The 14,268-nt window shown below is 35.9% G+C and overlaps 2 non-coding genes across 2 annotated transcripts; both read right to left on the reverse strand.

Moving 5' to 3' along the window:
* Positions 1-3,878: 3,878 nt before the first annotated feature.
* Positions 3,879-3,952, reverse strand: TRNAW-CCA. The gene has a single exon. It is a non-coding gene; the product is annotated as a tRNA-Trp (tRNA).
* A 139-nt stretch (positions 3,953-4,091) lies between these two features.
* TRNAP-UGG lies at positions 4,092-4,165 on the reverse strand. The gene has a single exon. It is a non-coding gene; the product is annotated as a tRNA-Pro (tRNA).
* Between the last annotated feature and the right edge of the window lie 10,103 nt (positions 4,166-14,268).

Here is a 14,268-nt window from a genome sequence, read left to right on the forward strand (position 1 = left end):
GGGATTTGAATTAGCGCCGCCCGACCGTATTTCCCCTGAGTTAAAAGAAAAGATAGGAAATCTTGCTTTTCAGAGTTATCGTCCCGATAAAAAAAATATTCTTGTGATAGGCCCTGTTCCCGGTAAGAAATATAGTGAAATTGTCTTTCCCATTCTTTCCCCTGATCCTGCTACGAAGAAAGATGCTCATTTCTTAAAATATCCTATATATGTAGGGGGAAACCGAGGAAGAGGACAGATCTATCCTGATGGTAGCAAGAGTAACAATACAGTCTATAATGCTACGTCAACAGGTATAGTAAGAAAAATACTACGTAAAGAAAAAGGGGGGTATGAAATATCCATAGTTGATGCATCAGATGGACGCCAAGTGATTGATATTATACCTCCCGGACCAGAACTTCTTGTTTCAGAGGGGGAATCCATCAAGATTGATCAACCATTAACAAGCAATCCTAATGTGGGAGGTTTTGGTCAGGGGGACGCAGAAATCGTGCTTCAGGATCCATTACGTGTCCAAGGCCTTTTGTTCTTCTTCGCATCCGTTATTTTGGCACAAGTTTTTTTGGTTCTCAAAAAGAAACAGTTTGAAAAGGTTCAATTGTACGAAATGAATTTCTAGGTCCCGGAATTTCTTACCATCAAGTTGGTAAAAAGCCTCGATTTATTGGCAATTGCTAGAATTATCTATGATCTTTTTTGGAAATCCTTTTTTTGTTTAGACTTTTTTTTGTTTACGAGATGTCTGGAATTCCTTATTTATATCTCATGCAAAAGAAGAGAATCCAAGGCAAAGGCGAGAACAATAAAATTTAAATTTCTTTCGAGGGATTGCAGGTCTTCTTAATCGTCTATTCGGCACAAGAAAAAGGCTTTTTCTTGTGCCGATTCTTCTTGTATCAAAATAAGAATCCTTTTTCTTCCTAATTCGTCAAAGATTACTTTACTATTTCTTCTTTATTCGGGTCTGTCTCTTGGGCCTCTTTTTCTTTTGCTTAGGTTTAGCCGAGGTAGTGGACAAACAGAGGGGAAGAAAATATGGCGGGGGACAAATTTCTTGTGATTGTAAGCAAATAGAATTGCTTGGCTTGTTTAATTAAGTTTAACTTCAAACTTACAGAAATTTTGCAAAAAAAAGTAAACTCTTCCATTGAAGGTTTTTTTTTTATTTTTAGGCTAGTTGAATAGTTTTGATTAAGGTTTTATTAGTTTATTACTCGAAACTAAATCAAGGATTTTCAGGATACTTCCTTTGTGGAATAAGATATTGGATCCTCGAGTGATCTCTTTTTCTTGTTGCTTCATAAGAGTGAATCGAATAGATTCAATTCGCGTTATAAGAGTAAAAATTCCGCGGGTCCTTTCCGCTCTAATCAGATAAAGGGGGTAAGGACCCGCTAAGCTCCTACTTTTTCATGTTTACAATCTGGTCCCTCCGATTACTATAGAGATGAACCCAATCCAGAATATGAACCATAAAAGAAAACACCTACTAAACCAATCACAGGAATACCAGCTACAGTACCTATCAGCCAAAGAGGAATTCTTCCAGTAGTATCGGCCATTTCCCCTACTTTCCTCCACATTTTATCAATTGGTCATGCTAGAGACAAAAACAGTCATGGGTAGTTATAAGGATGGTATCTTTCCAAATGGGATAAGAGAATTCTTATTAGTCTCTTTCTTTCTCTCAATTGAAGAAGTAATTGGAAAATAAAACAGCAAGTACAAAAATGAGTAATAAACCCCAGTATAGACTGGTACGATTCAATTCAACATTTTGTTCATTCGGGTTTGATTGTGTCATAGTTCTATAGTTGGAATTTGGTTTATCGTTGGATGAACTGCATTGCTGATATTGATCCCAAGAAAAAAACAGTAGGTACAGCTAGTCCGTGAATAGCCAGCCATCGCACTGTAAAAATAGGATAGGTTCGATCTATGGTCATTGAGGGCCTCCTAAAAGGATCTACTAAATTCATCGAGTTGTTCTAAAGAATCAAAACGGTCGGTTATTAACGGAATTCCTTGTCGGCTTTCCGTGAAATATTCGTTTGGCCTAGGACTTCCAAACACGTCATAAGCTAAACCCGTACTGACAAATAACCAACCCGCAATGAATAGGGAAGGTATAGTAATGCTATGAATAACCCAGTATCGAATACTGGTAATAATATCAGCAAAAGAACGTTCTCCCGTGCTTCCAGACATGCTGAACTCCCAAAATTTTTGTACATTCAAAAAAGGAATTGATTCCGTAAAAGATGGGATCAACCAGTAAATAGAAAATTACTGATATTTCATCCTTGTGAGATTGTCAATTTTGTACCAAAGGTGTATTTTGAGTATACCGAATTAGTATAGCTATCCTTCCTATGGCACAGCAATCTGGTTTTGCCTGGTTCCGAAACATAATTACTTTTTTTTGTCTATAGGTAAGCTATATGTTATTCAAGGCGTCAATAGAAAACCCCTTTTTTGTAGGTTCTATTTATTTTCCTTGGCTTCGGAATAATAGAGTAATTCGGAATAGCAGCCAAAATCTTGGGAAAATCTAAGTTAATGATCAATAGGTTTGGATAAATAATTTAGGAAGGATATTCTCATACTGACACAATACAAGGACAAGTATATATATGTGAAATTTATCCTTTCATAATTCGTAATTAATCCTTGTCTTGTTTGTTGGATTAGGTCTAACTTTCTTGACCAAACTGCGAGCGTGGAACTTTACGAGATGAAATAGGGAAAGACAGAAGATAGAATAGAACTTAAAAGGATAATTGAAGTGACTCGTCTTCGAATCTACTTTGGTTGGAGTTCGAAAAAGGAATAAAAATAAAGTAAATTCAAGGAAGAGCTTTCTTTTTTTTTTAACAGACCCTCGGGAGGTCGTGGAATGCTTTTCTTCTCCTCTTATTCCATATAGAATACAATCAGTTAAAATTAAAATAAGAAGGAATAGGGGAATATTCGATCGTTCAGTCCAAAAAGAGGGTCCTATTGAAAAAGAAATTATCCAAAATAGAAAGAAGTTTTTTTTTCAAATTCAATTGTTTATTTATCTCTTATTCCGAAATTTCCCTGAAAATCCAATTTCATTTTTTCATTCAATGGGGTTATATGATCTAGTTCTTAATATTATTACTTTACTCAATTGAAAAATTCCATAACAAATCTCTTGATTCGAAATTAGGGACTCATGTATCATCTGATGAATCCACTTTCTTTTACACTTCTGTATCTCACTCTATCTTGTTTTTTAGTATTATCTAAAATAACTGATGAATTATGAATTTTCCATAACTTAGGTAAATGCTTTACCAACATATGTAGTGTAGTAAAAAAAAATAAATGGAATTTAACTCTTTCATGCTTACTTTAACTAGTTATTTCGGTTTTCTACTGGCTGCTTTAACTATAACCCCAGCTCTATTTATTGGCTTGAACAAGATACGTCTTATTTGAATTGACTGAATAATAATAATTCAGAAAAGCAAAATCTTTCTTTGGGATTCCTGATATTCTACGACTCTTTTCCAGACTAATTAGGAATTCTTTTCTTGGTCATTGAGATTCGTGGATAATTTAGAGTACTATTTAGGGATAGATCGTACCTCTTTTTTTATCCCCCCGAACAAATCGAAATGATTGAAGTTTTTCTATTTGGAATCGTCTTAGGCCTAATTCCTATTACTTTAGCGGGATTATTCGTGACTGCGTATTTGCAATACAGGCGTGGGGATCAGTTGGATCTTTGATTGAGTCATTTTTTTTTTTTTATTGACCTCCTCTCTGGTCTGGAGGAGGTCAAATTGGAGTTACAATTCAATTTTGTTAAATTATTTTACTCTGCTTCGACATAAGATAGATGGAATCACGCTCTGTAGGATTTGAACCTACGACATCGGGTTTTGGAGACCCGCGTTCTACCGAACTGAACTAAGAGCGCTTTCATTCATTCAAAAAGAAAATCTTTTTCTATTCCTAATGTATCTCACGTACGTATAGTCTCCACAAATTCCAGTTATACCCACTTTACTTTAATTGATCTCGTTGCTACTGCCTATAAAGAAGAAAGAAGTAATAGGTAGGGATGACAGGATTTGAACCTGTGACATTTTGTACCCAAAACAAACGCGCTACCAAGCTGCGCTACATCCCTTTTCCAAATTAAATTGTTGTGCAATGCCATTGTACACAATTCCTGTCTTCTTTTCCACATCATAATTTTCTTATTCTTTCTCTATCTATATATAGAACCCTCGTGTCATTTCTTCTTTTTGGTCTCATATAATTAAGGAATTATATACAGCTAAAATCCAATAGAATTTCGCCTATAAAAGAAAGATTACTTTTCCTTGATAATATATAGGAAGAAGGGGTCATCTTTTTATTTTTTAGGGATAGGACAATTTCGGAAAATTTCGTCGATTATGGTTCAGTTTATATATAGCATAAGTTTATGATCATATATGTATTCCAACAAGGAAGGAGGATTTTCAATGCGGGATATAAAAACATATCTCTCTGTAGCACCCGTGCTAAGTACTCTATGGTTTGGTGCTTTAGCAGGTTTATTGATAGAAATTAATCGTTTATTCCCGGATGCTTTGTCATTCCCTTTTTTTTAATTCTAGTTATTGCTATGGGAGGGATAGATTTCTTCGTGATATGACAAAATTTTATCTTATCCTTTTCAATCTTTTTTTAGTATCGGAAGGAAAAAGAAAGAAAAGATGGATTGGGTTGAACCTCAGAGTCATTAAAAATTTGGTAAACCCTATTTTTAAAAATAGAAATTCAATTTAAAGGGGTACCCAAGCTAAATCAGGCCTCAGAAATCAGAGCATAGAAAAAGGCGGGGCTGACTAATTAAATGAAAGGATTTCGAACCAAAATCTTTGCTAATTCGACAAGGATTGTATTCTTTAATTATTTCTCTATTTTTTATTACTTAATTTAAGAATAAAAAAAAATTATTCTAATGAATTTTATTCTTCTTCTTCGGATTCAAAATAGAAGAATAAAAGAATAAGTAGAAGAATTAAATTAAGTCAATCCAAAAGGAAAAGGAGGTTCATGGCCAAGGGAAAAGATGTTAGAATCAGAGTTATTTTGGAATGCATCAGTTGTGTTCGAAAAGGTGCCAATGAGGAATCGACGGGGATTTCTAGATATAGTACTCAAAAGAATCGCCACAATACACCCGGACAATTAGAATTCAAAAAATTTTGTCGTTATTGTCGCAAGCATACGACTCATCACGAAATAAAGAAATAGGAACATCGTGTATTCGATCTTTCCAAACAACAGAAAGAGTAAGAACTTCATATTTTATATATAAATAAAACATAGTATAGAATACAAAATACAAATCAACTCATCTGATTTCCGGTCGATATTATTTCATATGTATAGAGGGTATTCATATACTATAAATATGAATCAAATAAGATATGGATCAAAGAAAAACTACTTCTTCTGGATCCTAAATTAATAAAATAAAGAAGTGCATTTTCCAATTTTAAATTAAATAAGGAATAAATCATGTATACATCTAAACAACCTTTTCTTAAATCTAAGCAACCCTTTAGTAAATCCAAGCAAACTTTTAATAAATCCAAGCAACCCTTTCGTAAATCCAAGCAAACTTTTCGTAAATTCAAACAACCTTTTCGTAAATCTAAACAACCTTTTCGTAGGCGTCCCCGGATTGGCCCGGGAGATCGAATTGATTATAGAAACATGAGTTTAATTAATAGATTTATTAGTGAACAAGGAAAAATATTATCGAGACGAATAAATAGATTAACCTTGAAACAACAACGATTAATTACTCTTGCTATAAAACAGGCTCGTATTTTATCTTTTTTACCGTTTCGTAACTATGAGAACGAAAAACAATTTCAAGCCCAGTCAATTTCAATAATTACAGGTTCTAGACCCAGAAAAAATAGACATATTCCTCAATTAACGCAAAAGTACAATTCCAATCGAAACTTAAGAAACTACAACCAAAATTTAAGAAACAACAACCGGAACTTAAGTTCCGATTGTTGATGTTTTATTCGAATTCGCAAGGGCCAGACCTATATATATTATAAAGAAAGTAATCCAGCTCGTCGATTCCTACCACTTAATCTTAATTTATTGTATCTTCCCGGAGTTCCCTCTCCGGGAATTCATCTTTTATTATTCCAGTATATTACTTTATTTATACCTTTAATTGATGATCTTTATTTTATTGGAAATCGTGTAAAGATTATTTGGATTTGATACAGCTACTTGTGCAAGCATTTTACGATTAAGAATCAATTTCTTCTTGTACAGGTTGTGTATTAATTTACTATAACTATCGAATACTTTATATACCCGCGTTGCTGCGTTTATCCGAGTGATCCACAAACGACGAAAATCCCTCTTTTGCCTACCTCTATCTCGATGAGAGGAAACAAAAGCTCTTTTTACTTGTTGGGTAATCATTCGATTAAGTCTTAAATGAGCCCCTCTAAAGTTTGAGGCAAATGAACGCATTTTTGTTCGTCGTCTCCGGGCTATATATCCTCGCGGAACTCTGGTCATTGAATCAAATTAACCTTAATGAATAACTAATGATTTCTCTTCTTTTAGCCACCCTTTTTCTCATTAATAACAAAACTAATTATTCCGATATATAAAATATTAATTCCAATGGCTTTTGCTATAGTAACCTTCCCAACCACGATTTTTTATTCCACTCCGTTCAGTTATTTCTATACGAAATAACAAATTCATTCTAAATAATACTAAAAAAAATAGTGGGTTCCATCGTTTCTATGGTTCCCTTTTAAACGGTGAGGCCCTCTCTATACACCGGAGCCCTTTCTTTCATCAAAAAGTATTACGAACTTGTATAGTTCACATTCTTTGGCTCTACCTATCCATTATAGAGTAAATAGCTCTTTTCACAATAAGAGTTATCCATACAGTGACGGTATTTAATTATGAAAGTTGGCTAAGTAGCTGACCCTGTTAGTCCGTTCTTTATAAGATAAAAGAGCATAAGCCTTTTTCTTTTTATTACTATTTCCTCCGCTTAATGGATAACCATTTGCTACCAATGGGAGAATTGCTTCTTATTTCCAAATTTAGATAATTCGATTTGCACCAAAGGAAACCAGAAATTCCATATACCATAGAAATCTAGGATAGAGAAGCTATATCCTATTCATTGGTACTAATCAGGGATACTTCAAATTTTTTTTATATTTGTTTGAAGTCATGATCTGAACGAGTCGCACATACACCCTAGCACATGTTCCTCGACGCTGAGGGCATCCTTTAAGCGCAGCCGTTTTTCTAGCATTTCGTATTGGCTGTCTTGCGTTTCTAATAAGTTGTTTAACCGTTGGCATGTTGTATGTATATAGAAAAAAATGGATTGGTTTAGATCCATCTTAACCTGATGATTGCTCATCATGAAGTCTTTCTATTTTCTATTAAATCGAGGAAAACACGAATTTAGCTGTGAAATAACTTTACAAGAAATCCGGACACTACCAATCCTTAAACATTTCCGGAAACCACACTGGATCAGTATCGCAGTGCTTGTCAATCATTTCATCCCCTACAATATCGACAAGTCCATAAGCTTTGGCTTCGTCTGCTGACATAAAAACATCCCTTTCCATGTCTTCGGATACAACCCAAAAAGGCTTGCCTGTTCTTAGTGCATAAACCCTTGTGATCATTTCGCGAACTTTGTGTAACTCTTCTACTTCTAGTAAAAATTCTGGTGTCCTTGCCCGATAATAAGCACTAGCAGGTTGGTGAAGCATAATCCTCGCGTGAGGGAATGCTATACGCTTGGCGGGTTCTCCTCCAAGCAGAATGAAGGACGCCATGGACGCGGCTATTCCGAGGCATATTGTATATATATCTGGTGTCACCGTTTGCATCGTATCAAAAATAGCCATTCCTGAGATTAGCCAACCGCCTGGGGAGTTTATAAACAAAAAAATATCACTAATTCCATCTTCTATACTCAGATATACCATGAGACCTGTAATATGATTCGTGATCTCGCAACGAATCTCTTGACCTAAAAAAAGTGTCCTTTCTCGATACATAACATTGTATAAGTCAACCCAAGTCGCTTCTTCATCTCCAGGAATCCGGTAAGGTACTTTTGGAACACCAATGGGCATATTAGATTAATATTATTAAATTTAAGTAAGAAACACTTTAATATGGAAACGTAAGAATGGAACAGAAAGAAAGAATCTGCAGTTTATTGTCTTAATTTTTATTCTTATTCTATTCTATTTTATTCTTATTCTATTCTATATGAATACTATAGATTCTATTAATACATAGATGGAAAGGTTATACATATAAGAAAGGTAAGACAGATTGAATAAAGAAAAAGGAATGGGTGATTCGAATGCTAAACAAAGAGGGGTAGCGATCTATTCTTCGTTTTTTCCAAATTGGCCAAGTTACCCATTGCATATTGGCACTTATCGAGTATAGAATAGATCTGCTTCTCTTTCTTCTTATGAACAGAATTGGCTTCTTATTTTTAATGGAATGAAATAAATATTCGCGCTTTCTGACACAGAATCCCCTAGAAGGGTTAGGTACAATGGATAATCTTTTTCAATGCGATAAAATAAAGCGACATCGTGTCTATTTTTCTTTGCTAAAGGGGTATTTCCATGGGTTTGCCTTGGTATCGTGTTCATACTGTCGTATTGAATGATCCGGGTCGATTGCTTGCGGTGCATATAATGCACACAGCTCTAGTTTCTGGTTGGGCTGGCTCAATGGCTTTATACGAATTAGCAGTTTTTGATCCCTCTGATCCTGTTCTGGATCCAATGTGGAGACAAGGTATGTTCGTAATTCCCTTCATGACTCGTTTAGGAATAACGGATTCGTGGGGTGGTTGGAGTATTTCAGGAGGAACTGTAACAAATCCGGGTATTTGGAGTTATGAAGGTGTGGCAGCTACGCATATTGTGTTTTCTGGCTTGTGTTTCTTGGCAGCGATCTGGCATTGGGTATATTGGGACCTAGAAATATTCTCTGATGAGCGGACGGGAAAACCCTCTTTGGATTTGCCCAAGATCTTTGGAATTCATTTATTTCTTGCAGGGGTGGCTTGCTTTGGCTTTGGGGCATTTCATGTAACGGGTTTGTATGGTCCTGGGATATGGGTATCCGATCCTTATGGACTAACTGGAAAAGTACAAGCTGTAAATCCAGCGTGGGGTGCAGAAGGTTTTGATCCTTTTGTTCCGGGGGGAATAGCTTCTCATCATATTGCTGCGGGTACATTGGGTATATTAGCGGGCTTATTCCATCTTAGTGTCCGTCCGCCTCAACGTCTATATAAAGGATTACGTATGGGCAATATTGAAACTGTACTTTCCAGTAGTATCGCTGCTGTTTTTTTTGCAGCTTTCGTAGTTGCTGGAACTATGTGGTATGGGTCAGCAACGACCCCAATCGAATTATTTGGGCCTACTCGTTATCAGTGGGATCAGGGATACTTTCAGCAAGAAATATATCGAAGAGTTAGCAATGGTTTAGCCGAAAATCTTAGTTTATCAGAAGCTTGGTCTAAAATTCCCGAAAAATTAGCCTTTTATGATTATATTGGTAATAATCCGGCAAAAGGGGGATTATTCAGAGCGGGCTCAATGGACAATGGGGATGGAATAGCTGTTGGATGGTTAGGACATCCCGTCTTTAGAGATAAAGAAGGACGTGAGCTTTTTGTACGCCGTATGCCTACTTTTTTTGAAACATTTCCGGTTGTTTTGGTAGATGAGGAGGGAATTGTTAGAGCGGACGTTCCTTTTAGAAGAGCAGAATCCAAATATAGTGTTGAACAAGTAGGCGTAACGGTGGAGTTCTATGGTGGCGAACTTAATGGAGTAAATTATTCTGATCCTGCTACTGTAAAAAAATATGCGAGGCGTTCTCAATTAGGGGAAATTTTTGAATTAGACCGGGCTACTTTGAAATCCGATGGTGTTTTTCGCAGCAGTCCAAGGGGTTGGTTCACTTTTGGTCATGCTACCTTTGCTTTGCTCTTCTTTTTCGGACACATTTGGCATGGCGCTAGAACATTGTTCCGAGATGTTTTTGCTGGTATTGATCCAGATTTGGATGCTCAAGTGGAATTTGGAACATTCCAAAAAGTGGGAGATCCAACTACAAAGAAACAGGCAGTCTGATACACATTGTTATGGTATCTTTCACCTCTCTTTTTTGATTTGACATCTCCCATCCTTTCTTTGACTCTTTTTCTTTCTTTATATGGGAAATTCTCCCAAATGACAAATGAATAGGTGTGGAAGTTATAATTGTAAATAAACCACGATCGAATCTATGGAAGCATTGGTTTATACGTTCCTTTTAGTTTCGACTTTAGGGATAATTTTTTTCGCTATCTTCTTCCGAGAACCACCTAAGGTTCCACCAACTCCAACTAAAAGAATAAAATAATTTCATTTAAGTAAGAAGTCTCCCAGATAGGGGGACTTCTTACTTAAATTAGTCTCCGTGTTCTTCGAATGGATCTCTTAATTGTTGAGAGGGTTGCCCAAACGCGGTATATAAGGCATACCCAGTAAAGCTTACAAGTAAACCAGATATGGAGATGGCGACTAAAGTTGCTGTTTCCATTTTTATAGAATTTCAAGATTACAATGGATCTACGAAAAGATCGTGTATTTACAACTACAACGGAATAGTATACAAAGTCAACACCAATGATTAAATATAATTTATGGCTACACAAACCGTTGAAGATAGTTCTAAACCTAGGCCAAAACGAACTGGTGCAGGTAGTTTACTGAAACCCTTGAATTCGGAATATGGGAAAGTCGCCCCGGGTTGGGGGACTACTCCTTTTATGGGGGTCGCAATGGCTTTATTCGCTATATTCCTATCTATCATTTTAGAAATTTATAATTCTTCCATTTTACTGGATGGAATTTTAACCAATTAGGTTTCTACTAACTAAAACTAGGAAGTCAGAGTTTTTCCATCCAAAAAAGCCTTTCTAGTTTAAGCTCTACATTTCTAGATATTATGGTAGTTCGACCGCGGAATTTTTTTGTTTCGGTATCTCTGGAATATGAGTGTGTGACTTGTTAGAATTGATCCTATTGATAATACATAGAAAGGGCCTGTTATCTCTATCAAGATGATTCTAATTCGTCAGATATTATTTATTCTAGTATCTGGAACACGAAATAGATAGAGTGGATCAAAAAAAATGGAACTATGATTCATACTCACTATTAAGACCTCGCAACCAGACTGAAAAATTCAAGTAGTTCTTAAATAAAAATAAAAAAGAAATTTTCTTCCTTACAATTTTGTTTGCCCAAAAGACAACTTTTTTTCTATCGATTTTGTCGAGTCATTACACTGATTCAATTTCAATAAATGATTATCAAGCGGTTCTTATTCGAAGAACCCTTGCCTTTTGTTTAGCTTGAGACTAAATCATCGTGGCTCTAGTATGAATCTAAGGTTTTAATTGAACTGATTCATAGGATCACAACAAGATAATTTCTATATTACGCATAAAAAAAAATCCAAAATAGGGAAGAGAAAAGTCAAGAAGCCTCTAATGACCAACATAAGGGAAAGGAAGAAAGAAAGACGCGCCAACTTGAGATTTTTTGGCATTATCATCACAAAGAAGATATTCCGGATTTTTTTTATTTGCTATCTTCAAGGCAAATCGACCCGATTCAGTGGCTGATGAAGTTTTGAACCTTTTTTCTAATATTCGTTGAAAATTTGTGTGTTTCTGCTTGAGCCGTACGAGATGAAATTTTCATATACGGCTCTTAGAGGGGGGCGTGGGTTAGTTACCTATCTCAATAAAGTATATGATTGGTTTGAGGAACGTCTTGAGATTCAGGCAATTGCGGATGATATAACTAGTAAATATGTTCCTCCCCATGTCAACATATTTTATTGTTTAGGGGGAATTACACTTACTTGTTTTCTAGTACAAGTCGCTACCGGTTTTGCTATGACTTTTTACTACCGACCAACCGTTACAGAGGCTTTTTCCTCGGTTCAATACATAATGACCGAGGCCAACTTTGGTTGGTTAATCCGATCAGTTCATCGATGGTCAGCAAGTATGATGGTTTTAATGATGATCCTGCATGTATTTCGTGTGTATCTCACAGGGGGATTTAAAAAACCCCGTGAATTAACTTGGGTGACAGGTGTGGTTTTGGCTGTTTTGACTGCATCATTTGGTGTAACTGGTTATTCTTTGCCTTGGGATCAAATTGGCTATTGGGCAGTCAAAATTGTGACAGGTGTACCTGACGCCATTCCGGTAATAGGATCGCCTTTAGTGGAGTTATTACGCGGAAGTGCTAGTGTGGGCCAATCCACTTTGACTCGTTTTTATAGTTTACATACCTTTGTACTGCCTCTGCTTACTGCCGTATTTATGTTAATGCACTTTCCAATGATACGTAAGCAAGGTATTTCGGGTCCTTTATAGGGAAGGCATATCATAGAGAATTCTAATTCTCATATATCATATCGGGTAGGTTGTGGTATTTCATTGCTACAAGCATGGGTTATTGTAAAATAACACATGTCATTTGGATACTTCTCTTCAACTCCGAAGTATTTTTATACGATACAAATAGTTGAAGTTAATTTTACGAAAGAAAAAAGGCGGATTATGGGAGTGTGTGACTTGAATTATTGATTTGGCCATGCAGATAAAGAATTGGATCTGCCACATTAGAATTCACAACCAAAGGTGTCTCCGCATCCAATCAACATGTAAGTCCCCTACCTAGGAAGGATAGGCTGGTTCACTTGAGGAGAATATCTTCTATGATCATACCGCAACCATGTCATCCATGAACAGGCTCCGTAAGATCCCATAGAGTGGAAATGGAATCAGTCATGTGACATGATCCAATTCTCTATTTATTACACTTACCTTTTTATTATAGTATGGAAATGCATTCATTTTCTTTGCATCGATTGTGATCCGCAATACTATCGGAGTAAAAGAAGGGATCTAAGGAAGAATGTAGGCTAAACTTTTTGATTTTTTATTAGTAACAAGTAAATATTTTGTTTGGAGGTAAGAAACTTGCGATATTGAGGGGATAAATACCAACTAATCAAGAGACATGAGACAATCCACAAAGCAATTGATCATGATCAAATTTGTAAGCCCACTTGGATATTGAGCATTTACCCATAAGAATAGGATTATTTTCAATGAGTAGTGGTAGGTGCAACTTTGGAAAAGAGAATCTGATAAAGCTTTTTTTGTCTAGAGTCATTGAGTCATTATATACCTTAATTCTATTAAGGATCTTCCGCGGTCTTATTTCTTTCACTCTTGCTCGAGCCGGATGATGATAAATTCTCATGTCCGGTTCCTTTGGGGGATGGATCCTAAAGAGTTCACCTATCCCAATAACAAAGAAACCAGACTTAAATGATCCTGTATTAAGAGCTAAATTAGCTAAAGGGATGGGACATAATTATTACGGGGAACCCGCATGGCCCAACGATCTTTTATATATTTTTCCAGTAGTAATTCTAGGTACTATTGCATGTAATGTAGGTTTAGCGGTTCTCGAGCCATCAATGATTGGTGAACCGGCAGACCCGTTTGCAACTCCTTTGGAAATATTACCCGAGTGGTACTTCTTTCCCGTGTTTCAAATACTCCGTACGGTACCCAATAAGTTATTGGGCGTTCTCTTAATGGTTTCTGTGCCAACAGGCTTATTGACAGTACCTTTTCTAGAGAATGTCAATAAATTCCAAAATCCATTTCGCCGCCCAGTAGCTACGACCGTTTTTTTAATCGGTACTGTAGTAGCTCTTTGGTTAGGTATTGGAGCAACACTACCCATTGATAAATCGTTAACTTTAGGTCTTTTTTAGATTTTTTTTGATTCATTCAACCATGAAGTACCATAGGTATCTAGGAAATAGTTACTTCCAAGTAGAATCTTCCCTAGATACCTAAAATCCATTTTATTATTTTATTATGATCCATTTCGCGAAAATATAGATTGTACCAAAGATGCAAAATTGTTTTCTTTTTTCTTTTTATTCTATTCTAACTCGAAAAAGAAGAAGAAAAAAAATTGCAATGGATTTAAAACGAGAGTTTATTCTTAAGTAAATCAATTGGGAGATGCTTCTCTAGAGTGTCCCATATATGTTTTCTATCTTCCATACGAAAACTGTCAATTCTCA

Source organism: Hordeum vulgare, unplaced genomic scaffold (genome assembly GCF_904849725.1).
Source record: "Hordeum vulgare subsp. vulgare unplaced genomic scaffold, MorexV3_pseudomolecules_assembly, whole genome shotgun sequence".
Classification (NCBI taxonomy): Eukaryota; Viridiplantae; Streptophyta; class Magnoliopsida; order Poales; family Poaceae; genus Hordeum; species Hordeum vulgare.